Consider the following 13,686-nt stretch of genomic DNA (forward strand, 5'->3'; position numbering starts at 1 on the left):
GAGTTCTGATGGAATTAGAGATGCTGTTTAAAATGAACTAAATAAGATTTTATTTGGAATAAAAGAATGCTTCTCCAAACTGTGTTGTTGTGGACTTGCAGGTGTCATGAAAGGGAGTGAGTTAAGCTGAGCTGCTCTCTGTGATTCATGCTTCACTAATTGCCATCTGATTATGAGGGTGAATTGACCTGGAAATGAAATGCAACAGCAACTAAATTAGAGAGAAAATGAATGCTCATTGAGTTTGAGCGCATTCAAACTCATCAGCAACAGAGGTGCAGAGCTGTATTAAAAAGTACTTTTCCCAGAAGACTTTGTTAATGGAGCTGTGTGACACTGTCTGTTTATCTGATGAGGTTATATCTGATACACACACCAAAAGCCAACAATACACCAACTCTGGTAGAGCTGTCAGATATTCAGCAGATCCCTCAAGTGATAATTTATGTAAAGTCACTTTGCATATAACATGGAATTGCACGACTTAATCAAGTTATCATTTTATGTTGACATTGACAAGTGTGTCTCAAATTAAAAATGATATTTTATAAGAATCTCTTGAAGATTAAGTGCTGCAAATAACATGATAAAGTTGATAATTATAAATATATTAGGCAGCACAATGGGTACACATCATTTCTTTGTGCATTATCAAAATATCTGATTATTATGATTGGCGTTTGTGTATTGAAATAATACACGTAGGGATGATAAAAGTTTTCATTTTAAATTTTCAGCTGGTAATTTATAGTTTATTTGGACTACAATGAGCTAAGCCATTTTTACAATTAGTTAATTATGTTTAACATTTTAGAGCCACTTTGGGTCTATTTAAATTATTTCTGCCAAATTAAAACCTCAACACTGTTGCCATGTTACCATTTCATAAAATGAAATGTTTTCACATAGTTAATTAACGGTGAAGAAATACAAATATTACTCTTAGAGAGAAAATAAGCAAAATGCTAAAGCAAATACAATCCTCAGTCCATTCAAGTTCCAAGTTGAAAAAGAGGCTGATAGAGGTCTCTGGCTTTTAATTTCACTCTGGTATGATGACATCACAAGCTGCAGGACCTCATGTGTGACATATTAGACCCTGGATATGAAAAAGACATGCTATTGGTCATCTTATGTCACCAGCTTTGATTTACTGGGATGTTCTAAAGTGCCTGAAACATTATATGACACAGTGAGAATAATGCAGACTTCTCACATCAGGTCATTGCTTGTGCTTTAGATCAAACCTGGACAAAAAAAAAAAAAAAAAAAACCACACAAGTTGCACGTCATGCCCACCTGTGTAAATGCTCAATAAAACTGGCATACTTTGCGGTTAGTTTATGCTTGATGCCCCAAATATAGCAGGACAACCATAATAAAAAAGCAAGGTAGGGGAGTGTGTCAGAGTTTACACAGGTGCATACAGACATGACTGGGAATACACCGCATGCTTAATGTGGCTGAGCCGATGTATCAATCAATGTGCTGTCTAGGGCCTACAACAATTACAGAATAATCATAAACATTCAATATGTCCAACCTACACTGCTGTATTTTTTAATCATTATTTTATTCTTATTCAACTCAGTGTCTTTCTTCCTTTTTAGTGAAAGCAGGCAAACTTCAGATTTCAACTCAGGTTTGACATTCTGTGGGCACTTTTCCACCAGCAGGACACAAACAGCAATATAATTTGCTAACACATAAATCAAGTGTGCAAAGAGCATTAATTAGAAATTCATTAAAAATTCAGACTCACCGGCAGGTGTGCAAATAAAGGATTAGGTAGACATCAATTATACCACATAAGAGAACATTTTAATTGCAATTCCTGGATTGATTTACAGAGGGAAACAATCAGGCTCCATGCAATATGGCTGATTGCTCATTTTCCGGGAAAATAATGAGGAAAACACCTCACCAGGTAACGCTGTCCCCAGCTGTAAATTCACACACACACACACACACACACAGATTCAGATGTATGTGTTCTGTCATGCACACACATGCACCAATACACGCAGAATACACCATGACTGTATATGCCCACCAACACATTTCAATAGTAATCATATAGTAAAACATACAGAATAAGATAGAGAGAAGCAGCAGATATGCACACACAGATACTATTGAGACACATACACATTCATCCAGAATTACAAAACATGACACACACACATGCATGCTCACACACATAAATACACATGCACTGCAGCTTGGCATTCCCATCTGCTTGTGTTGGTGGAGAAGTTCTTAAGCACCAAATGTTGCGCTGTTATGACTCAAGTTTGTGAATTCTCCAACCTCCTCTGTGTTCCTGATTACTGCATTATGGCATCTGCTTAATTAGCTTGGCTCGTGTCATATGTTGCACACGAGGGGGTGTTAAAAAGTGCCCTTCCCTCTTGCTCATTATCTGCCTCGATTCATGTGATGTATAATCTCTCTTGACAGACATTCGTATTGACATAGGGACAGCTGTCAGCAGAGCATGGTCATAAAGGGTGCATGGAGGATAAAAACCGCAAGGAAGGCCGATAAGTGGAGAGGATGCCAAAATTCTAAGTGAAACTTGTGATTCTGTGTTTCATTTTGGGTTCATCAACACTGCAACAGCTCTAATTATACTGGCTTTAATTTTATGGATGAGAGTTTTTTGGGAGAAGAAACTGATGGTAGGCTATGCATTTTGATTACTGCAGGTAATACGGAAAGTAACCTCTTGCCAGTGTATTTTTTAAATTGGTGTGGTGTCCAACTCTTGGCGAGGAATCAATCTCATTATTGCCATGTGGGAAATTTTAATCATTATCTGCATAACAGCTCTGGACAATAATTTTCCTCCCACAACACGTTACTTTCTTGATAGGACAGAGAGTTTGTTGTTTGGAAATGCCTTTTCTGTACAAGTCAAAGGATCTAATTCTGTCTAGGTTTAAAGCATGATATAATAGCATGATAATATAATGAGAACAACCTAAGCATTATAATGTGGTCTTCTCAATAAACATGTTATCCCAAAGGGTCCTTTATTTAAAGATGGTTGTTTTTATTGCCATGACTTAACTCTCTCAGCAAACAGAATAATGATAATGGACAAATCTGCAAAACCTGTAATGTGCCAATACCAAGAACACATTTTTTTCTACAATATTTGGTTAAAGCTGGAAAGTTATGTCAAATAAAATGGAGTACAGCGTTAGATCAGGCACTGAAGTCACTTTCGCTGACTATGATCAGTTATTTCATTCATGCTTCAAAATAACTGGCTTTTTCTCATCCGTGTGGCTAACAGCTGACTTGCGACGTCCAATCATATCCATGCAGGTGTACGGTGCGGCCATTATAACCTGACACATCTTGCTATTACTCTGCCGACCCAACCTCTTCCTTACAGTATGGGCTATAGCATATTTTTAGTATTGTTGATTTAACTCAGATTTGACTGTCCCAGACTGTACGGTATCAATTTTAGGCATGTCAGATTGTGTGATGAATGTGCGGTGAATTCTAGCACTACAATGTAAATACAGAAAAGTATATGAAAGCAGGGGCACATCATCAGCATCCATCTGCGCCGCTCTTACGTTATCTTTTTTCGTTTCGTCTCCATCATTTTGGTTTGTGTGTACTAAAGATGTGTTAAACTTTATTCAAAAATGACACTTATGACATATCTCACCAGCCAGTGTATTGGTGTATTATAGATGTACGTCGTAGTAGCAGTCACACAGTCAGAATTTGGTCCTGATCACCAAAGCTCAAAGAGCAATCTAGGACCACCTGGACTGATGACCAAAGATTTTGCTGCATTTCTCTCACAACAATTTCTCTTAAGTGTGAACTTTCATCACAGCACCAAATTTGCAGTGATGGGTGACCCAGGCCTGTTTCCTTTAACCAAATCACAAACAGAAAAAATGAATTGTTCATCACATGGCAATGGAAATTTGTCTCTGATGTGGCTTACACAGTGAACAAAGTAAAAACATACACATCAAGTCAAAAAACAAAACACAGTTACAATATGGCTGTTTAAAAACTGTCTAAAGTCTTATGTGCGTGTTTGAGTACAAAGTCCTTCTTATATGTTTATTGTGTGAATGGAAGTTGGAATGAATCACTTTTCGAATATGTTTGTCCTGACTGGAAGGTTATTCATCCTTTGATACGGAATAAAACACAACTGGGACCCATTTAATTCTTCGGAATTATTCAGAAAAATAGTGGTTGAAGTGAGATTTGGCCTGTTACCGTAAAAACAAGAGATGTTGATGACAATGAGGTGACCTCATGTATTTTTGTATGTCTTTGCTTAATGTTCATGACATAATTGTTTGAAATGATAATCTTTATTGTCTACTCACGAACCGCGATGGTGTCCTTCAGACAGACAGCTGTGACCTTACAGCCTCACAGACAAAGCTATAGCATTTGATTTAAAATACAATGAACACCTTAAACAAATGAATATGAACAGATTTGGTAACTGTGGTCAAGTGACTATTATTCCCCTTGAAAATAAACTGATTTTCACACCCACTCAAAAACTCCAACATATGTTCCATTGATGCCTAATGGGCCTGCTTGTGCTCTGTGCAAGGGACTGGAGAGGGCAATTAGTTGCATGTGGCTTTGATTAGTACTGATTCCACAACAGTGCTGGAAGGAATATAGAAAACAAAATGCTAAATGACTGTTGAAGCTCTTTTAGACAGAATGCAATAAAATGGAAGAAACTATTTAACTTCATGGTAATAACAGGTAAATGTGAACACGTTAACTATAGTATGGTGCCCATGGCTAAGATTATGCATATTCTACCTACCAACAGCCAGTGCCAGGCAATGCATATAAAACTGAAATAAATGGCTACAGATGCATGAACTTGCCCTGAAAGAGGTTTGCTTACTCTGTGATCTCATTCTTAAATGAAACCAATTTGCCTAGAAATTGGTTCTAAGGCCTAATGCTGAACTCTGTACATCAGCTTCACCACACACACACACACACGCACACACACACACACAGTTAGCTTTTACAAACTCACTTTCACAGTCACACTGCTTCCACCCCTTCCCTTGCTGCAAATCATGTTTGACTTTGAAGTGCTAATTTTGGAAGTTTAGCCAATTTTTATTTGCTGCTTTGAAATGTATCCCCTAAGCTGCTGCACCAGCAATGAAATATACAGACCTTTACAATGAGGGATAAGTGACCAAAATGAGAAGCGCCTGGTTTTCTTCCTAACATTATATAACTGTGAATAATCCCCACATAGCATTTTCTCCTGTGCCATCACTGCCTCAATTTATATTCAAAAATATTATGCAGACTTTTTACTTTTTGCTCATTCCTCAATACCCACCTAAAGTTGGAGCTAATTTAAGATATGAACAATACAATGCTGCAGACAAAAACCCTAAAACATTTTTCACAGTATTCCTGTGTTTTATCAGTGTTTGTGAACAAAAACTTTACCATAAAAAGGGAGAGTAAAATTGGAATCTGAACAAGTTTTCCTTTTTTTTTTGCTTAAAAGATACCTGGTGATATGTATAATGACATTATATCATTACTAATTTTGCTCCAGATGAAGACATTATTCAGGTCCTCATTTATATATGATACTTACAGTAAGTAACATCCAAAGCCTGAAAGGGAACCAGTTAAATCAAGAACCACATGGGCCTATAGACAGGTGTGTTTGATCATGTATAGACACTGGAGACCCAATATAATTCAGATACATCAGGTCTATTTAGACATAAAAATGTAATTTATATGACTGCATATTAAGCTTTGTCGCTGTGTTTTCTGAAAAACCAACCCAGACACTGACAGAAAACGGCTGTAGTAATGTACGTAGCAGCGTTTGCCACCCTGATGGGTGCAAGGATGACCTCAATCACAATCCTTTTTTAACTGCTTTCAGCGGGAGCTGGAGCATTATATAGTAAAATAAGTTGATCAGATTGGCTCCTCACCAAGCAGCCCAGCTAATAACATGGCAAGCAAAGAGCTTGAGGGAGAGAAGATTTGGAATGTGGGCCCCTCCACTTTCAGCGCTGCTCTGCTTTAACACAGTCCTGGACTTGGCAATAAATTGCTTTGGTAATCAGCTTTTTGAAAAGCTTATTTACTGCTTGTTTTGTGTTTATTGTAGTTCTCAGAATGAAATATAAAATTGGATTTTATTACATGTGCAATTTTCCTTTCGTAAAGAATAGAGAGAGAGAGAGCACATCACCTTGTTGAGTATGGATGATCCAGAGAGGATGTATATTGTATATTATTTTTGATTATCTCTGTTTTGATGCAGTCGCCTCACGCTCCTAAGGATACACACTATGGGACTGAGTGGAAACATTTCATGTATAAAATGTCTAAAAAAAGCTGAGAGATCAAAATGTCTACAAGCTGTGGTGTATATCTGTGTGTCTGAGTGACAGAGAATAACAGAGGAAAAGGGAAGTGGGGACTAGTTTATACTGTATGTAAGGTATGGATATATCTTGTGGTATTCTGTTAGCATGTGAACAAAGTAACTTATCATTCATTGTACAACTGGAATATAAGATTAATTTAACCACAACTCCTCTTTACTAACATACAATCCATTTTCCCATATTTGAAGAACCATAGACCCAGTGACTCTTTTGACAGTTTCATCATTTTGTGCATCGTTTGTTCATTTTGTACAATGCAAGACAATGGGACAATGTGTTTTTGGAGACTATGTGCTATTATATAAAGCTAACAGGGCAGACGTCTGACCGACCCATGTCCCAGTCATTCTTAATATTTGTTGTCACTACCCAGACTCTTTTTGGTTTTCACTTCATCTTATTTATGCTAGGTGAATGCATTCAATTATAAGCTATGACAGAAAACAGAGCACTCTGGAAATTGAATCATTTGCAAGAGCTTGCAATTTTGCTCAATCTGTACGATATTACCCATGAAAAAAGGGAGTCAGTTTAAAAGAATACTTTAAAATACTTTCTCGGACACCACCCTTATAATCTAAATCAGAATCACTGTTAAAAGCTCAGATCAAATACATCAAACAGTGTTCTCAACAAAACAACATATTGGCAACATTTTTAACTATCCAGTCTGTCATGGCCCGAAGATGTGTTACCACAAACTACTAACATCCTCTCAGCAACCACAAACAAAACCATATATGTTTTATTCCTCTTACTACAACTTAGATATGTTTTACTCTTGCTGGAGTTATACATAGCTACTGGTTCATGTCTTAACGTTTGTTATCTCAACACAACTCTACTCTAAAGAAATATTTTTATTTCCTCCTATTACACTGGCTGCATTATCCATCTAGCGAGGAGGTCTGTATAGACACAAAATAAATTCTCTATACTCAAAATAACATTAATTGTGCATTACCTGTTACTGTACAACAGGGTTATTGTTTTAACTTTGTGAACCAGTATCAAGCTACAGTATGCATGATATTATATAAATATTCATATTGCCCCTTGGATAATATATCTAGTAGCCTAACTATACCGTAACCTTAAAGCATTTAAGCTTTTTTGGTGTTTGCAAGATCTCTCATAAACACATTTTAAATCTAATGCGTAGTGACTTTATAAACGGTTATAGTCTGACAGATTCCATTAAAATGTATAATTTAGTAGGGATACACACCAGGCCATTTACTTTCCAGTCAGATTAAGATTTTTATTGTGACTATTTTATTAGTTTGGCTTTGGGATTTCATACAGTTGATTGTAATGTCCTGTTGTAAATGCTGCATGTTTCACAGCTACATTTGAGCCCATTATTAATCTATACCTGCTTCTTTATGAGTCATTATCTTTAGTGATATGCACTTTCTGATGCTATGTTTCATGAATGTAGCTAGGTAGCGAGCTAGCTATGATGTAGTCCCACTCACTAAGCTCTGATTGGATCAAATATTTCTCTAACAAGGGGAAATAAGCATCGACAGGCTCAACACCAGACTTTACATTCATATATAAATCGCTGAACAGAGGTCTGGAACCAGGTAAAGATCAGCTGTCACTACTGCTTGTGATGTCAAAAAAACCTCACTGATACTTCTGACTTTCACTTGCACAGTTATTGATCTTTCTGTTTTTGTTGACCAGTATGAAAAAGTAGTTTGACCGAGGGTCACAAAATGAGGCTTTATCATAAAATACTTCAAAGCAGCATCACAGGCAACAGAAAGTTGGATTAACACATCTGGCAATAATGATAACTGAAATTTACTCTGCTAGGATGAAGCAGTAGTAAAATATACTGTACGCAGGGACAACAGCAGTTTAAATTCAGTACATTATGTCCAACATAACATCCACAGCCAGTCCTATTCATATTCGGCAATTATTCTGGTGGCACATAGTTACAATGAAATCCAAATGAGATCTCTGTAGCACTGACATACTTTCTGCTAGCAGGTACAGGATGCCTCATATATGATTAATTAATTGCGGCAGCCTGCCATCTGTGTTTTAACTGATTAAATAGCTCACAAAGTGGGATGCACCTTTTGATGTGAACCTTTGGGGAACTGGCTCTGTCTTTGTATTTCTACCTTGATTAAGCACAATAATCCGGCACTTCCTCCAGCCCTGTATTTCAAAGTCTCTTTTAATTTGTGAGGAAAGGACACAAAGGCATTTGGGCTACTTTAAAATGTTGCCCATTTCCAGTAGTCAAGGGGATGTCTCTCTCTTTCCTTCTTTTTGTTTTTTTACAAAGTGAAGGTTTCACACAGGGCTGGGCCGGTGAGCAAGCATCGAGCTTTCAGATAAAAATTGATTCCAGTAAATTCTCACCTGAGATCCATCACGGTGAAAGGCTTTAAAAGGTCACACATGTAATAAGTTCCTATGGTCTCAGTCCCTCCAATAATAGGCCTTTAGTCTGCCATGGAAGGCTGGTATATAGAAATAATTGAGTAATCTGTGGACCATTCAATTCAATCGTGGGACTCAGTGACAGTGCAAGGCCTGCTGGGCTGCGGAGAGGTTGTTCTGGAGAGTCTTTCTGCTGACAGGGAAATGGTTTGTCCCTTAAAGCCATGCTACTCCAACTTTGCAACGGCACAGTGGATCACTGACATTTCAGAGGCTCTTCCAGGCCTAAATTGTATAGCATGGTGTCAGCTTTTCAAATCAGAAAGAGGAAAGAATATGACACAACAGAAATGTATGCCTGAAAGCACTGATTAAATTAAAAGCCCTCTTGGTATCCTAAATTAACATGTATCCCTGATGTATAGTGAAGTGTATCTGATGTAAAGAGCACTTTTTGTATCTGGAAACATTTGAGGGACAAAGTAAAATACTAGTTTAACCAGAGCTCTGTGGGGTTTTTATGTTTGTTTCTGCTAATACACGATGTTAAGCACAAGACTTACCAATTTATGCAAGTGTGCTACAACACAAAGCCAACAGTTGTCTAATGAAAAAGCTGAAAGACTTAAGATTCAATCCTTGCAAATTAAGAAACTAAGTAATTAACGATGAAGCAATGTCACTTCACAGTGATTCTGTCATACTGTCTAGCATTTGAATAATCTTTTCATACTGCAATTCAATGAGGCTTCTTATACTACACCCTTAGAGGGAACCACATCACTCATTACTCCATCTCTTTATCTGTCTCACCACACTGCAGTCTCTCTCTCTCTATCTACATATCTATGTATCCTTCAGAATTTGGAAAAAAAAGGGCAAGCTTATGCCAGAATGCATATCATGTCAGGAACCATTTTATTTAAATTGCTTCAACTGTGATAAATCCAGCAAGATGTAATAATATCTGTCAGCTATTTAGATCAGAAGTCAGATGTTGCATTGCAAAGTCCATAAACGTGATGTAGAGGATGCATGGTGTCCTGCAATTAACTTTCTTTAGGAGGATAATTTGTTGACTACCTGCAGTTATCAATGTATTCATATTTCCTTGCAACTGATGCCAGGCAGTGTTAGATGGACCTCTGTCTGCAAACTCTGACAGCATTTCCATGCAAGTCACTGATGTCACAATAGTCTTTACACATCATTTTTATTTTGAGCAAAAACTGTTCCCACCCATCAAAGACGCGTTCTCCACACATACACACTCACAACATGACAGATTTAGAAATATGACTTAAACCAGAACAGATGGCCCTTAAAAGTAAAACACAGTAATTCAATCTGGCTAATGGGAGGAAAGCCACAAACTGCTCCATTCTCATTTCTTTGACTGAGAAACTCGGCTGAATTGCTTCTCCAGCTTTGATGCTCAGCCCTTCTATCATAGTGTGTTTCTGTGTTCCCCATGCATATTATAAGACATTTAAAAGGAAAACAGTGTATATTTACTAGACATGCCTCACCATGTGCACAGACAGGAGCTATTAGTGCTTAGACGGGGGGTGGATGTATTGTAATTGATTGTTACAAAAGATTACCCTCTTCAAGAAGCATCAAGCTATTTCAGAACTGCATTTGACGCCTTGAAGCAATGAGAAGTGCAAAGAAGGCTCTCTCTGTGCCACACATTCACACTGACATGTGGTTTATGATGCACTGTTGTTTGATATTTGTCCCCACTTTGGTTCTTCATAAGTGTGAGTAGTAAATGGTAAATGGACTGCATTTATGTAGCGCCTTTCTAGTCTTCCAACCACTCAAAGCGCTTTACACTACATGCCACATTCATCCATTCACACACACATTCATAGGCTGATTGCAGAGGCTGCCATGCAAGGTGTCAAACTACTCATCAGAAGTTCTAATTATTATTCACACACCAATGGCACAGCCTTCTGCAGCAATTTGGGGTTCGGTATCTTGCCCAAGGACACTTCGACATACTGAGGGGAGCTGGGGATCGACCCACCGATCTTCTGATTAGTGGACGACCCGCTCTACTTCCTAAGCCACAGTGCAACTCACTTGCCAGCCATGTAGGTCCTGTGGCAAACATGAGCCCCTTTCACACATGCAGTCTATCCCTGAAATGTTCAGGAACATTTCCTGCATAGGGTCATGTGAATGGCAGCAGGGATCAATATTCAGGGAAATCTGTACTGCAAATTCCCACCTCAAGACCCAGTAACATTTCAGGGAAAATGTCGGTATGGCAGTGTTGTGAATGAAAGAATTAACATTGGAGGGACAAGCACATAAGGGGTTACGTCCATCTGACGATGCTTTCACAGGTGATTTGATACCTAACAAGCAATACAAGTTATTTTGTTTGCCTACAAGTTCCTTTTTACAAGAATGGCTGGAAACAGAAAACAAAAAGAGATGTCTTCCACCGTGTACATGTACATCCAGCCTTGCCCCATCCTCTTCATCTGGTGAGTTTTGTGGCAGTTGGCATTTATAAGTGTTGCATTACCGCCAACTGCTTGACTGTCTCTTGCCCCATCTATTCCAGCATTGCCATGGCATGTGTGAAAAGGCGCAAGATGGAAAAGTTCCCGCATGTAGCTGCATGTGTGAATAGTGAAAATCACTGGCAGTGCTTGAAATGTTATCCCAGTAATTTACCGGGAACTATGTGTTCAACACACTATGGTTTCCATCAAGGGATGTCAGTTATACGCAAATGTAATGCATATTCCCCACATATCCAAAATCTGTAATAAGAAGTTGTTTTTGCCAATACAATCATATTGTTAAAATGATAATGAATTTGTTTGAAGGTTGTGCCGGCATATGTTCTTGCAGTTATTTAAATTATATATTATCTATACAATGTTGGTAAATGGCTTTGCAGTTGGAAATATTCAATCCTATATGTGTTAGAAGTGTTCCAAAACATGCATTATGTATCATGTGGAAAAGGATTCAAAAGAGCAAACTTAATTGACAATATAGCATCCAACTGCTTTTTTTAGGGTCTATGAGGTTGAGTGAACCATAGTCTAAGTGTTATGAAGACAAAACACTGCTTTGTCTGGAATTGATTTAATTTCATTCACTTTCTGTATGTTTATGAAAAAATCTCCAGTTACAGAGGGACTGTATTCTCTTATATGACTTGCCTAATCTCCCAGTGAATCTGAAAGGACAGATTTCAACTTTACAAATAGATCAACTCTCCAGTCTGTACAGAAATTATGATAGACTAAAATAGCCGATTTGATGGGAAACGCATCTGTGTCGATTAAGGATAAGTAATGTGTGTGAAGGGGGGATGGGTATTGAATCTGGAATTCCCAACTAGGAGAAAATTGGTTTCTGTATAGCAGCAATATAGCTTGGACACTTCTAGTCAGTCTTTGGAGGAAATATATTAACCTGCCGGGCCATGCGCACAAACTTTCCAACCTTATTGTTGACAGGTTTTATGAGCCTAATGCACTTTGTGATGTATAGCATAATAACCCAGTCTATGACTGTAGGGCCTTACTCTTAATATCGGCTGCCGAGTGAATCAGGCAAAATTATTGTAATGAGACAAAATTTCCATACAACAGCAAAATGAGTTCATTACTCTAAGTTATATTGGTGAAGTAACCAAAAGAAATTGATGGTTTTATTAAGCTGGAATTGAATTTCAGGCATAAACAGAATTAGGCAAACATGCAGACAGCAAAATGTAATAATAATTACATTAGTGTTATCGAAAAGGTTATCAGAATGGCCCCTGCTGCTTCTTATTTATCGCTTTCAAACAGAGGTGCTGTTTTCAGCTCTAACATAGCTCTAATTTCGTGGCCTCAGTGGGCTGATTGAAATTTGTACAGTTGCCCTACCAAACTGATCATAACCCTGTACACAGGTGTAGAAATGCAGGTGAAAATCTAACATTTAAAATTGGTCAGTGCCAGTCATCTACAATATAAAGCTTAACAAGAGAGGCATGACCCATCCATCTCCTAGCTGCTAACAGTATGTGGCAACCAGAGCATCTCATGTCCTTTTCTCCAAGACTTCCTCCAGTTCCTCTTGGGGGAAATCCTCAGACACTCCCAGGACAGGTGGGAAGTGTAGTCCTTCCTGGGTTTGCCCTGGGGACTCTCCCAACCTGATCATTTCCAGCACACATCCAAAGGGAGGCACTTAGACTTTATTTGATGTGCAAAGCATTTAAAGGAATAGTTCAACATTTTGAGAAATATGCTAATTGGCTTTCTTGTAGAGAGTTAGATGAGACATACAATACCACTCTCATGTTTTTTGGTTAAATGTGATACTTCACCTAGGAGAAAGTTTTTGAAGCACAGGAAACACCTAGGCTGGCTATTTTTAAAGGTAAAAAAATCTGCATACTATCACCTAAAGCTCACTAATGAGTATGTCTGTTTAATTCGCACAAATACTTAAGTGTAACAATCACAAAATTACTGTATATGTAGGACTACTTCTTGGCCACGTCATAGACTACACATAAATATGGACGTAGGTGTGACATTCTCTCCTGACTAGATCCTTGCTTGTGTTGTATCAGCTCTCAGATGTACGTCGCTTTGGATAAAAGCGTCTGTATTTCTAAAGAGAAGTTGACGCTTCTTGAATGGGAGTCAATGGGAGCCAGGGATTTTTTGGAGCCAGCACCTGGCGGCCACTGGTGGCATTGCACTTTAAGGTACTCCCACATTGGTTTCAGCCTCAAGCCATGGTAGCTGCCGCTTGGGCCAGGCACAGCTACTTCTTAGAGTCTTTGTTGGTTGCC

The 13,686-nt window shown here is 38.2% G+C and overlaps 1 long non-coding RNA gene across 2 annotated transcripts in view; it reads right to left on the bottom strand.

Moving 5' to 3' along the window:
• The window catches only part of LOC122981500, a 42,826-nt gene that overhangs the window by 11,774 nt on the left and 17,366 nt on the right, over window positions 1–13,686 (bottom strand). The window contains exon 3 of one of the 2 annotated variants that reach the window (XR_006403257.1): window positions 12,370–13,038. The exons of the other annotated variant lie outside the window; for it this stretch is intronic. This is a non-coding gene — a long non-coding RNA (uncharacterized LOC122981500). Of the gene's footprint in view, window positions 1–12,369; window positions 13,039–13,686 lie in introns of those variants that run through there. 2 annotated transcript variants of the gene reach the window in all.

The sequence above is a fragment of the Thunnus albacares genome, chromosome 1 (assembly GCF_914725855.1).
Source record: "Thunnus albacares chromosome 1, fThuAlb1.1, whole genome shotgun sequence".
Classification (NCBI taxonomy): domain Eukaryota; kingdom Metazoa; phylum Chordata; class Actinopteri; order Scombriformes; family Scombridae; genus Thunnus; species Thunnus albacares.